At 40.9% G+C, this 14,121-nt stretch overlaps 2 protein-coding genes across 4 annotated transcripts in view; both read left to right on the top strand.

Annotated features, from left to right (window-relative positions):
• The window catches only part of LOC127526444 (gastrula zinc finger protein XlCGF57.1-like), a gene marked incomplete at its 5' end in the record, with an annotated part of 218,960 nt that extends 215,166 nt beyond the window's left edge, over positions 1-3,794 (top strand). The window contains one exon of the mRNA XM_051922005.1: positions 3,574-3,794. The remainder of the gene's footprint in view (positions 1-3,573) is intronic.
• Positions 1-14,121, top strand: part of LOC127526442 (gastrula zinc finger protein XlCGF7.1-like) — a 620,518-nt gene that overhangs the window by 187,637 nt on the left and 418,760 nt on the right. Inside the window, exon 1 of one of the 3 annotated variants that reach the window (XM_051922000.1) lies at positions 11,406-11,526. The exons of the other annotated variants lie outside the window; for them this stretch is intronic. The gene's annotated coding sequence lies outside the window, so the exon portion shown is untranslated. Of the gene's footprint in view, positions 1-11,405; positions 11,527-14,121 lie in introns of those variants that run through there. 3 annotated transcript variants of the gene reach the window in all.

The raw sequence follows: 14,121 nt of genomic DNA, 5'->3' as shown, positions 1-14,121 counted from the left end.
ATGGTATTTGGAATAATTTGGCCATTCCATTAACCATTATATTGTTGCAGGTTAATTACAATCAGATGCCTTAAATTAATTAACAATATGTGGTCAATTTCAGTGTATTTGATAAAACCACATCAGGGATGTGGATCTAAAAAAGAAAGGGAAACCACACTGGAACAAAAGCACTACATTGACACTGGGTGTTGCCAATTTGCATACACCAAAGATTTAGCTGGCATGAAAATGTGTGTGACTTTTCACCAAGTTTAGTTTTTATACATCATGATGTGAGCGTGGAAACGGGAATATGCAACATTTTTGTGCATACACACTGTTTATACATGAGGCCCTCAGGCTTGAATGACCTTCTTCCTGCAGCACCTCCTGGTGTGGTGGAAGTGCTGCTAAACAGGGCCCAGTAAGGGGTGGCAATGGGCCCCAACAAGGTTGAGCTTCCATGCTCCAAACCCGTGGCCCCGTTGCAAGCCAAGGGGGCTGCCCTCTATCGGTCTGTGGGAGACATTATGCAGAATAAGCCCTCTCTCCCTGTCTTTCTGTGCTGAAGGCATCACTGCTGGGAATGGGCCCAGGCAGTCTGTCATACCACAGATTGTCATTAATGTTCAGATCAAGTAACTGAGAGAGCCATGACAAAACCTTAAGCTTGGGCCTCTTGAGGAGTCCATTGTGAATTCTGGGGTGCAGTTCTGATCATTATCCTTTTGTAGAAGCCAAACTCTTTTCATTGTTAGCTTTTATAGATGGTGTGATGTTTGCTTCAGAATTTTCTAATATTTAATTGAATCCATTCTTCCCTCTACCAGTGAACAGTTCCCGGTGCTCCTGGCTTCAACACAAGCCTGAGACATGATTGATCTTCTCCCATCCTTAACAGTCAGAGACGTTTTCTTGTCATGGAGTTCTGTGCCCCTTTTTCCTCCAAACACACCTTTGCACATTTGTCCAAAAAGTTACTTTTTGACTTCATCAGTTCACATGGTTTGGTTCCAAAATGCATCAGGCTTTGTTAGATGTTCATCTGTTACCTTTGAATTTTGTTGTGAAGACACAGGAATTTTTTTCTTTTGATGGCTCTTCCTTGGAGGTCATATTTGTGGTGGTGTTGCTGTACAGTAGAACAGTGCATCACCACTCTAGAGTCTGACTACAAAAGACCATCAGGAAGCTTTAAGACACAGGGGTTTAGATTTGCCATTCTAGCAATGCTATGAGCAGTTGTCCTGGAAAGTTGTCTTGGTCTTCCTGACCTCAACTTGATTTCCACCATTCCTGTTAACTGCCATCTCTTAATAACGTTACCAACTGAGGAGGTGGCTACTTGAAAACTCTTTGACATCTTCTATAGTCTTTTTTCCTGCTTTGTGACTATAAATTATTTTATTCCTCAGAGTGTTAGACAGCTGCTTAGAGGAGCCCATGGCTGCTGATTGCTGGGACAAGGTTTGAGAAGTCTGAGAATTTATACAGCTTTGAATTTTGCATTGCCTGGCCATTCCTAATGATGATTGTAAACAAACCAAAGCCCTAAGGAGCTAATTAGGGTCTGACGTCTTGTTGGGGGGAGATATCTCAGACCTCTAATCTCTTGGGGTGCACAAACATTTCTGGGGTACTCCTTTTTTCACTCTACAAATCAAAAATAAGACACTCCATAATTGTGCAGACAAAGAAACATTCTTCTTGCATTTACTCCTTTAATCCACCATTTAAAATTAATTACATCTGAATTATTTAATTCATAAAGTACAAATTTCTGATTTTCATTTAAGGGGATTTCCAAACATTTCAGTCACACCTTGTAGAAATGACAGCACTTCTTCTGAAAATGTTCTCCCATTTCAGGGCACCGTAATGTTTGGGACAATTGGTGCCAGAGGTGTTTTTGATTCCTCAGGTGTGTTTCATTGCTTTAGTCTTACAGGCCTAAGACGCCTCAGCTTACTCTTACCCACAGACTACCTTTGGTCTTTGTAGTTGCCATTGTTCAACATGAGGGCAAGAGCTGTGCCAATGAAAGTCAAAGAAGCTGGAAAATAATAATGAAATCATTAGAGAGATCGGAAAACCCAATTACCCAATTCAACTGTCTGGGATATCAATAACAAGAAAGAACACACTGGTGAGCTCAGTAATCACAAAGGGACTTGTAGGCCAAGTAAGACCACCACTGCTGAAGACAGTAGACGTTGCTGCAGATTTCAATTTGATCACGACTTGCATACCCTGATGGTAACGACATTGCATGTATCTCTCTACCGTCTTAAGTATACCATCCAATACAGATGGCATTACGTAGCAGAGGGTGACTGAGAGATTCCTCACCAGTCAGGCAGTTCACACTGAAAAGCCGCCATCGCCAAATAACCCACAGCTGTTAAGACCAGTAAGAGAACTGGGATTGTGTGATTTCTGCATGGTGGTCTCTGTAATGAAGGCTGCAGTTCAGCACACACTTCAAAGAGGATGACAGTAGGGAGTCTAAATCAGCTAAGTCATCATCATGAGCCAAAATGTCATTGTGATACATCAAAACTCACTTCTTGTGTAGCCTGTCAAACATCAGAATGTGAAATGTGTAATGAAATGAGATTTTCTATTCAGTTCTTTGTTTTTCCACCTGAAGTTGCTAAAATGCCAACACAAATAAAGTCTGCATGGGACTTACAAATGCTCAAAACTTGAGGGAACTTTGAGCCAATTTAAATGGCAAGTTCTAGTTTTATAAATCCTAACTTTTGCATAAGAAACAGCTTTTTCTATGTGGCCGAGCATAAGGAAGTTTTATACATGTGGCCCTGGTGAGTAGTTGTAATAGAGAATGTAAAATTAACAAATTAAGTGTGTTTTCCAAATACAACAAAAGTTTTATAATTGCTTATGCTGATCAAAGATTGTTCCTAATTTCAGCCATCATGTATTTAATGTAAGTTAATGTTGATAATGAGGCAGCAAATTGAAAATAACCTTTTTTTATTATTATTTTCCTTTTTGTTTTAAATTTTACACAGGAAAGAAAGATCACTGCAGTGTGGAATGTGGAAGAGAATTTTGTAACAGGAGTGCTTTTCAGAAACACATGAGAGTTCACACTGGAGAGAAGCCGTATTGCTGTAATGAATGTGGTAAACAGTTTTCACTTATGTGCACTCTTCAGAAACACATGAGAGTTCACACCGGAGAGAAGCCATATTGCTGTAATGAATGTGGTTAATAGTTTTCACAGATAGTCAGTCTGCAGAAACACACAAGAGTTCACAACAGAATAAAAAGGGTAGCAGTTCAAAAATCAGTGCAGAAAAACAAGAACCCTTCAGGACTCAAGAGTGAGGTTCAGTCGTGTCCTGAAAAGTAAGCAAACTAAACTATTGTTGAGAAATGAATCTCAAAGAGAAGCCATATTGCTGTTTGGAATGTGGCAAACAAATCTGTCAGAGCAGTACACTTCAGAGACGCACCAGAATTCACACCGGAGAGAAGTACAACTGAACTGTCCTGACTAAAGAGTGAGGTCCACTCCTGCCTGGACAGTAAGCACATGTAACGACTCAAATCCATCCTACTTAGTGTTGTGTCAAAAACAAATCAACATGGAGGAGACAGAGAAGTTTATATCCTTTTTCCTTTTCTAGAAACTAAATAAAGAACAGGGCGTCATACAAACGGCTTCTCATCAAAGCCCCTACATCCTCCACCATGTGCCTAGCTCTGTTTTCATAACATACGTATTACATATAGAACTATTTACAATATATTATACACATTTCATCAGAAAAAAGAAAAAATAACACTTTACAATATACATAACCTCACACAATAAATAATATTTCAGCTTTATAATATTATATATTTTGCTATTTTAATATAACAAAAAATAAAAAAACATACCTTGACAAAAAAAGAACAAACAGCTTCTCGCCAATGCTTTTACATAATAAATGAACTACTAATAATTATAAACACAAACTATTAATACAAAATCAATAAAATAAAATGTAAAATAAAATTAAAATCCAAAATATACACATGATCATGCTGTACACCACACAAAATTATGTTTTAACACTGTGGCAGTGCACTAAAAGAAGAATGCTTTTTTAAATTTTATTTCGTTTTTGTTTGATTGCTTTTAATACTAATACATACAGAACTGTATATAAGAACTCGGGCGGGGGGGCACACAACTTATTTAACACTTGAGAATTACCAAATGATATACATGTCAAATAAATACAATAAAATTAGAAAAAGCTTGGAGAGAGCAGACTTACCTGTACTGCAGTGGTTCTCAAGCTGTGGGGCGCGAAGTAACAAAAAGGGGGGCGCAAAGATGTGAAAAAAGAAAACAAGAATCAAAAATATGAGAAATACATCTATTGAAACCAAAACAAATTAACTTAAACTACATTCTGATAGTAGAAAAATAAATATAGCGTTAGATAAATGTCAATAAAAGTTAAGTAGGTATAATAAAATATGCATCTGTGATATATCATTAATTTAAAAAGAACAAATTGGTATTAGTAGGCTCATTTAAAAAAAAAAAAATGTTAGGGGGGCGCGATTAAAAATGTTATGAAAACTCGGTTTGCAAATACTTAAAGGTTGAGAAACGCTGCTGTACAGCATCCACCATCGCCTGAGAGTGCCTGCCGTCTGTGGGGAGTCACATTAATTAGCATTCGTACTCCAAATATGACACTAAGTTTACACAAACAACTGCTTTTGGGAAAATTCATACCTGAAAGATACAAAAAAAATTAAAAGACAGAATACACTTTGCTCCACATATTGCAGTACTGGATGTGCCAACAATTCTCACAAATCGGAATCTTCTGGGCCACAAAATAATTCAGACTGGGTGCCACCTCCAGAAGTGGGCTTCGTTGGAGAAGATCTACACTGGGGGCTGTCTACCCTTTGTAATGGCATACCAGCCCAAATATATAAATGTTCTGAAATACCTGCATTTTATTTTGGTGTTAAATTGTTAATTACTGAACTGAATTACTGTTAAACTAAAGGTGGAATTTCTTTTTTCTCCCACACAATGTTCTTTCCGAGAGCTTTTCTAATGTACTAGTAATGTTCACCTGTCAAATACTTGTGTTAGAGTGAATTTCAAAAGGATTTGATATGTTAGGACTGATAGGCACTGGCAGTGTGTCACCATGAGGAGGTCACTTCAGCTGTCTGTGCTAATACTGGAAAAGCAAAAGAAATGCCAGCAATTGTGTCTCAAATGTTGTAAGTCTCCTCAGCGTCACTAAATATTATTATTATTAATGTTATTGTCAAAAAGTTCAGTAAAGTCAGGCCTTTTGACCAGAAGGGGTTTCCTGTTCCTGAGAGACTTTGCATTCCACTATCTTGGTTTACCTACAGTGTGCTTACTTTATTGTTGTATATTATTTGTTGCTTTGAATAAATTACAATCACCTGTCTGTCATCTCCTGTCATCTGACGGTGACTCCTGCACTCGGCTTTCTGTTGGCCAAACCCTGTGAATTAGCACATTTTCCAGAGGTCCATGAAACCCCTCTTTTACATGGTCTTTTGAGCTGAAAGCTAAACTGACCAACCCGAGAGCAAAATGGCCAAGGCAGTGTGTGTGGAGGAGCCTAACCTCATCTCTAATAATAATAATAATAATAAATTTTATTTATATTGCACTTTATATTTTAACAATCTCAAAGTGCTACAGAGTAACAATAAAATAATAAAACAAGAGAATCTATTTGTACTTTAACAGAATGTCTTTCTAAAAAGATGAGTTTTTAGATTCCTCAGTCGACTGTGGGGCTCTCAGGTAGTCATGGAGGGCGTTCCACCGTCTCAGCGCCACAGATGACAAGGCCCTATCACCCATACTGCAACGCTTGGTTCTAGGGACTTGGAGAGTGTTAGTGTGTACAGAGCGGAGGGTGCGTGAGGAGGTATAAGGAGTAAGAAGATCCTGTAAGTAAAGGGGGGCATGTCCATCAATACACTGATGGGTGAGGAGGGAGACCTTGTACTCAATTCTGAGTGGGACAGGGAGCCAGTGAAGGGTTTTCAGGATTGGGGTGATATGGTCATGCTTTTGCACCCTCATCAGGATCCTGGCAGCACTATTCTGAATATACTGGAGTCTCTGGATACTCCTGCCAGGAATCCTGATAAAGAGCGCATTACAGTAATCCAGCCTGGAGGAGACAAAGGCATGGACGAGCTTCTCTGCATCTGCCAGGGTGAGAGTTGGGTGGAGTTTAGCGATGTTCTTGAGGTGGTAGAAAGAAGACTTACAGAGGTATTTGATGTGGGTGTCAAAGGTGAGTTGAGGGTCCATTTTAACACCCAAATTGGTGACAGATGTAGAAAGGGGGATGTTTTGGCCAGCGAGAGTGATACTGGTGATGGTAGAAGAGTGGAGATGGTGTGATGTGCCAACTAAGATGGCTTCTGTTTTGGATCTGTTTAGCTGAAGAAAATTGAGCCTCATCCACACCTCTGTCTCCTCCAGGCAGGTAGTCAATGTAGATATTGGCAGAGGAGCAGTAGAGGAGGTGGGGGTGGTCCTGAGGTAAAGCTGAGTGTCGTCAGCATAACAATGGAAAGATAAACCATGTCTGCTAATGACATTTCCAAGAGGGAGCATGTAAATGGTGAAGAGGATGGGTCCAAGCACAGTGCCCTGTGGGACACCACAGGTGACGTTGTGGGTATGAGATTTTGCACTGCCCAGGGTGACATGCTCAGTTCTGCCGGTCAGGTAAGATGTGAAACAATTGTGAACATTTCCTGAGAGTCCAATGGTGTATTTCAGGCGGTGAAGGAGGATGTTATGGTCTATTGTGTCAAAAGCAGCTGTCAGGTCAAGGAGGATGAGTAATGAAGGGGAACCAGTATCTGCTGTTATCAGAAGGTCATCTCCACATTCAGCCAAACCCCAACTCACACACTGCAGACCACCCATCTGTGGGCGCCGCTACGGCCTTTCAGACAACGGGCTCAGTGCACTAAGCTTGAAGTGCTCGGCCGAGGCTGCTGACAGACGAGGACTCCATCTCACCGTTTGGACTGGGATGTGAGATCCTGTCCTTCAGAGGTAACGTGTTGTCCATCACGAGCTCCAAGCAGAGCGCAGATAGCAAACTGAGAAATGCAGTGAAGTAACCGATCAGTTAAATCACATCATGGCAGTAACACATGCAGTGTGCGTTCAGCTTTACTACGACTCTTTGTTTTTCACCATCGAGACAAGTGAAGAAAAGAAACGTGCTGAACTGGAGGAGATTAGGATTTTGTAAGTAATGAGCAATGTAATGAATTTAATTTAAGTGACGTTTCCCAGCACTGGTCGCTTGTGAACTTTTGTTTTTGTATCTGGGATATCATCACTTAAACAATTGGTGGAAATAAACTGAAGTCTGCTTAAGCAACTGGCTAAATAAATAGGCAGAAACGCAATAATGTTTAATTTTTCATCTTCATATCATTTTAAAGACAGAATTATTGACATAACCAATCAAAGTTCCAACTAATTTGCATTGTTGTGTGGCTCTGAAGTATTAATTAATTAATCCTACTTAGAGCCATTCACTAATTAGTGTTGTACTGTTTGTTCATTTGTTTGTTACACAAAACTGTTCAATAAAGAAACCAAAATAATTTAATATACAGAGGCAACTGATTATTAAAACTGTTTTGTATTAGAAAGTAATCCCTGAGTTATTTCTGCTTTAAAGAAAAATATTAATTTGCTTGAAGGAAATATGACAAATTGCAATTAATACAAAGTGACTTTCGATAACAAATTTGAACTGAGAGATTAATTGCAATTGAATTTTTAATCAGATGTCCTCATGCAAACACATAATTTAGAGCCATTACAAATGATGAAAATCATAATAATTGTGTACAATATCCAGCGCCATTTCTTGCTCTATGAAGTCTCCACAGAAGCAGAGGGCCATCTAAGCCACTAAGGGTCCCCAAGCTGCAAGTTCAGCCTCAGTATATTTGTGGAGTATGAACATCACCTGTCTGTGTGTAGCCAGCTAAGCCCCGTCATGTGTTTCATGAAGCACTTACAGTATCTGATTACAAATTAAACATTTGATTTAAACAAAACTCCGCTGCAGTGGCAGAGAAGCTTTGGCTTGTGTTTGTGGGGCAATTAATTCAAAATCAATGATTATCACCAGACAGTCGTGTCGCACAATGAGTGACGTCTACCGCCAGGAATGATGGGAAGGCTGACTGAGAGTCAGGAGGAAAATAACAGGAGCGAAAGTCACATTGAGACCTAAGATGGCATAAAAAACGTAAAAAGAAGAAACTTGAAGAGAGAATGTGCACAGAATGAAGGTAAAGCATTTGTTAACGATGATGAGATGGATCAGAGGTGGGAAGAACAGAAATAAAACAACTTCGTTACTGTGCTTGAGTAGAATTTTTAGGTATAGGTTATCTGTATCTTTACTTGGGTATTTTATTTATTTGAGACTTTTTACTTGAACTCATTGCATTTAAAAGGAAAAAAAGCTGCTCCCTACAACATAAATAAATCAATAAAACATCTGCAACTTACTATGTAACAACAACAACATTTATTTCTATAGCACATTTTCATATAAATAATGTAGCTCAAAGTGCTTTACATAATGAAGAAAAGAGAACTAAAAGACAAAGTAAGAATTAGAATAAGAGAACACTAATTAACATAGAATAAGACTAAGGTCCGATGGCCAGAGAGGACAGAAAAAACAAACAAAAAAAAAACTCCAGACGGCTGGAGAGAAAATAAAATCTGCAGGGGTTCAAGGCCACGAGACCACCCAGCCCCCTCTGGACATTCTACCTCACATAAATGATCAGTCCTCTTTGTATTTAGGGTTCTCATGGAAGGACTTGATGATGGCGGTCATGTAGACTTCTGGCTTTTAATCCATCAATGTAGGAACATCACGGTGCTTTGATCAGGTGGTGGAGGTGCAGGTCAACACCACAGAAAACTGGGAAAAGAAACAGAAGAGAGAGTAGGGGTTAGTACGGATTGTAGAGCCACCATGAATAGTTATGATAATGAACTGAATATACAGAGTATCAGGATTAAATGAAGGTGAACTTATCAGAAAGTCATGTTACAGTAATGTGTTTTCAGCAGTTTGTTAAAGTGCTCCACTGTATCAGCCTGGCGAATTCCTACTGGCGGCTTTTCCAGATTTGAGGTTCATAACAGCAGAAGGCCGCCTCGCCACTTCTTTTAAGTTTTGCTCTTGGAATTCTAAGCAGACACTCATTTGAGGATCTGAGGTTACGATTTGGAATATAAGGTGTCATACATTCCGATATATAAGATGGGGTGAGATTATTTAAGGCTTTGTAAACCATAAGCAATATTTTAAAGTCAATCATTTTATTAAGTTATTCACGTGTATATGCGAAATTGAAGGACTATCCCATCTCTTATATATATTTCTCTTCTGGTTCGTCCTGCTTCCATTTCAAAACCGGTCCCCAGCCGACATGGCATTTCTCGACAAGCTACTGAAGTCCGCTTACAAAATAAATCAAACTCTGCATGCAGCGAAAATGTACTTCTCCAGAGTCCAGCTAGATTCCATGCTCAGGACCATCAACCCCTTCGCTAAATCACACAAACACACGCATGAAATCGCTCAGTCCAATCCAACAACATCTGTACGAATGGTTTTCAAGGAATACCCTGAGCGGGATTTACGACGATACAATGTCTCGACATGTCACACCGATGTTGCAGAGATTTTCATCAGAGAAGACGGCGAACTGCCTGCCGAAAGGGACATTTGCATCTATCCCATAGGCAACTCCTGTAAACAGATTTCCACGCTGAATATGAATTGCGATCCTGTGGTTTACACACTTTTATTCCCTTACGGAAACATTGGCTGGCATAAAGATTTACAACATGTTTCTGATAAAAGAACCGCCAAGCGAATCAGGATTACTCAATGCCAATTGTACGTGTACAGATTATCAATGAGGAACTTGGCTTATTAATGATGTCGAAGATACAAGGAGGTCACAAAATACGCCCCTTCCAAGTGGTTGGCACAAAAACGAGCCTTGGTGGTGAATGCGTCGCCTTTTGTCCCAACCATAAAAACAAGAGGTGATGGCGTTCAAAATTCACCTTCCGATATTAAAGAAACACATTGGAGAGAAACATCTGAAGAACTTCTGGTTGTGCAGGAATAGTTGGCATTCGCAGCAGGGTGTCGATTAAAACACTTGGAAAGTAGATTTCAGATCCAAACTCTAATATGCAGATATAGACGTACATATACGTGTGTGTGTGTGGTATACAATTAAAAGTTAAAGTAGAACGAGTCTCAGATCACAAATTACACATAAAGGAAAATAGATAACGTTGCAAAATCTTACAAAAATATGAATCAGAAAATGACAATACTAAAGTTGGTCACTAGATGGCACCATTGTAACTAAAGGCACTATTGAGAAGCGTTTCACAGAGTTAATGAAATTAACAAAAAATAACGTTATCCATCCATTTTCCAACCTTCTGAATCCGAACACAGGGTCACGGGGATTTGCTGGAGCCAATCCCAGCCAACACAGGGCACAAGGCAGGGAACCAATCCCGGGCAGGGTGCCAACCCACCACAGGACACACACAAACAAACCCACACACCAAGCACACACCAGGGCCAATTTAGAATCACCAATCCACCTAACCTGCATGTCTTTGGACTGTGGGAGGAAACCGGAGCGCCCGGAGGAAACCCACGCAGACACGGGGAGAACATGCAAACTCCACGCAGGATGGACCCGGGAAGCGAATCCGGGTCTCCTAACTGCGAGGCAGCAGCGCTACCACTGCGCCGCCCTAATAACATTATTAATAAATTAAATATTCTGAGTTAACGGTGCCTTATAAGAACTACAAAAACAATTAAAGTTCTCAAAAATATACTATAATATAATAATAGCTTATTGCTTCTAAAATAAACCATATATGCGCAAACAATTTAATATGAACACAATTCTTATTTCGCAATTCTTATTCCATTCTTATTTGCAGTGGTGATGGACAGGCTGACAGACAGACGACATTAGACAGGAGTCCCCGTGGACTGTGATGTTTGCTGATGACATTGTGATCTGTAGCGATTGTAGCGAGCAGGTTGAGGAGACCCTGGAGAGGTGGAGATATGCTTGTTATAGAGATATCAATAATAAGTAGACACGGCTCACATTTCAAGGGGCACCTCCCAGCATGCACGAGAGCGCATATTATGTAGCGACATAGTCGGACCCTGAGCCACCCAGCCTCCCTCCAGGCACAGCGCAAGCGCGCTTTAACTGTCACGTGACCCTATGTCGGCCACAGGATGACGTAATCTAATGCGACGGTTACTGAAGTCACGCTGCCATTGTCTCGCTTTGTGAAGCAGTACGGACATAGGGTTGTTGCTGAGTGAGACAGAAGTGTGAACGAGTTCAGAAACAATCCCATCGCCACGAGGCAGACAGTAAGTGCTTTGGATTTTGGGGATGTACTTTATGGATGTGTGAGTTTTCATTCGCTCCATTAGAATCGCTGCGCGCGACTTGAGTGAGAGGCGAGCGGCGTGTTCCTGTTCGTTAGGCCCCCAGCCGAACTTTGCTTGAGTGAATCCACCTGTGGCCACCTGCGTGATGTTTCTGTTCATTGGGATATGCGGTTTACTTCACGTGGCTGAGTCCCAAATTTTAATTCGTAGCACCCAGTCACACCGCCGGCTCTTATTCATTCCTTCCCGTGTGTTCATTTAGTCGATTCCTTCTCGAATCGGAGACATCGAGGAGACGGCCATTCCACACGTACGGCGCTTTGATTTCTGCCTTTGTTTCTCTTTTGTCTCTCCGCGGTGTCCAGTTCAAAGACAGTCGCGGAGGAGGTGACCGGCTGACTATTAAAAGAATAGTGAGGATTCAGATTAAGTCAAAAACGAACTTGAGTCCATGACCGTGGAGAAGAGTCTTCGAGAATACGAGCTGAGATCAAATACTAAAATATAGGGAGAGAAAACGGCAGTGCTGCCATGGAGTAGTAGTAAATTATATGTTCATAACTGGTAAAGGTTGGCCACCAGTATCTGTATTTACACACTCAAACCTGCTTAACCCAATGCAGACAGCAGACATTTACATGCATTGCTTGGATGGACACTTAAATGTGTGTCTTTTTCCCCATTTAACTCGTATCAAATATGGCAAACTCCTATGTTTCAGTAATGTCTGTTAGTGAGTATTAGAGAAGTTAATAGAGATTTGTGGTTTGTGTTACTGCCTTACAGTTCTGTCAGAATGAATTTGAATCTCAGCCTGATTTTTTAGTCTCTATGCAGTTTCCATGTCTGCTCTTTTATTCTTATTTTCTCCACTTCTCTAAAGATGCTCAGGTTTATTGGCCTGGTAAATCTAACTTGTCTTGGTGTGGTTATGGACTTGAATGTGAGTGTACCCTATGATGGTCTATAGCTGGCTCCTGCCCTGTACAGGTACTCTGGTTTTCTTCCTAGATAGATACTTTATTAATCCCAATGGGAAATTCACAATTCCTATACCCCAATAACTTCTATTTGTGTTTTTTTTGCACTGGACCACGGTGGTGGGATGGAAGTTAAGGTCCATTTGGCTACTTGTACATGTGGCTTTATCATACAGACCCAACTAGGTTGCTGCTGATGACGTCTGTGGTGTACAAAGGGTTAACAGCTGTAGCTCTTCAGCAGCAATCTTCACCCTTTATTTTATTTTATTTTTTCCCCTTTTGTTTTGTTATCTGAAACATGAAACAACAGAAAGAGGATCATCTCTTATTTTTGTTAGGTTCAAAATCTGCAGTTTCGTATTCCTCTTCACTTAACTCTATGCCTTCTTTTTTGTTTTTGGTTTTATTGAAATCACAAAACTTTCCATACAAATAAAGCAATTATTACAAAAATAGGATCGAAAACAAATCAACCCCCACCCCTGAGAAAGAGAAGTAGGCCAGCAGAGTAAAACTTAAAGCTAGTAAAAATAAGTAAATAAATGAATTAATAAGTGAATAAAGATACAGTACAATTCCTCTTAACCGGCCACCTCGGGACTGGACCCATAGCCAGTTGGCATTTTGGCCGGTTAATATGACGCATACCAATTTTCATGTAGAAAATATTTCTACGGTATGTACTGTACCTGTTTGACGTTCCTGAAGAAACCATATCCACAAGGCTTCATCCACGATTTCGCACACAGGTTTTTTTCTCGTACAATGACTGGACAGTGTGGTGTAGCGGGTCCACAGCTCAAGTCAAAAAGGCCGCTTTTCAAATAAATAATCACCGCAGTCGCGGCTTAGCGAGTATGTGTGGCCGATCGGTTCTCGGGGAGTTCATGATGAGGGTGATCCTAGCTTAAGTGCACAGGTGAGGAGTCGTCCACATCTGTAATTGTCCCTGTGTTAAATAGAAGCATGAGGCGGCTAGGGGGAGCACAGGAAAGAACGGGAGGTTAATGGAGAAGGAAGCAGATAAAGGAAAGCCGGTGCAGGAGAGTGAGCGAGTGCAGATTCGATGGAGCAAAGGCAGGCAGCTGGGAGGTGAACCCCTGCAGATGAGTGTTTGGCCGACACTCAGTGGGGCTGAAGAAAGCGGTCACTCCAGCTGAGCGGTCACGGAGCTGGAGTGACCGGTATTGAAGACGACTGGCTGTCGGAAGGCAGCGGCAGTCGTGGAGGCTTTGGGCTGGTTTATCCCCAGCGTGAGTGAGCACCCTGGCTGCTGTGGAAAGAACCCAAGTCTCGATCCGGATGGAGCCTGATGTAGCCAGGGATCGGAGGGCTACCGGACCAGTGTGGAAGGCAGCTGCACCTGCGGATAGGGCGACTTCCCTGTTGCGTAGCCCGATGGGAGAAGCAGGGGAGCCGCCAGGTAGAAAGAAGGCACAGTGGATAATTCATAAAGGAATATGTAAATGGAAATCACTCTGAAAGTAGGAGCCCTCTCACCTTCCAGGAAAGAAAGAGATGCATACATATAATATAAAGAAGATCTCAGGATTACATTTTTTTTTTTTTTAATTTTAACAGGCCGGTTAATTTGT

Source organism: Erpetoichthys calabaricus (genome assembly GCF_900747795.2).
Source record: "Erpetoichthys calabaricus chromosome 1 unlocalized genomic scaffold, fErpCal1.3 SUPER_1_unloc_9, whole genome shotgun sequence".
Classification (NCBI taxonomy): Eukaryota; Metazoa; Chordata; class Cladistia; order Polypteriformes; family Polypteridae; genus Erpetoichthys; species Erpetoichthys calabaricus.
Note: the sequence above shows the minus strand (reverse complement) of the source record. Positions and strands in the feature narration are given on the sequence as shown.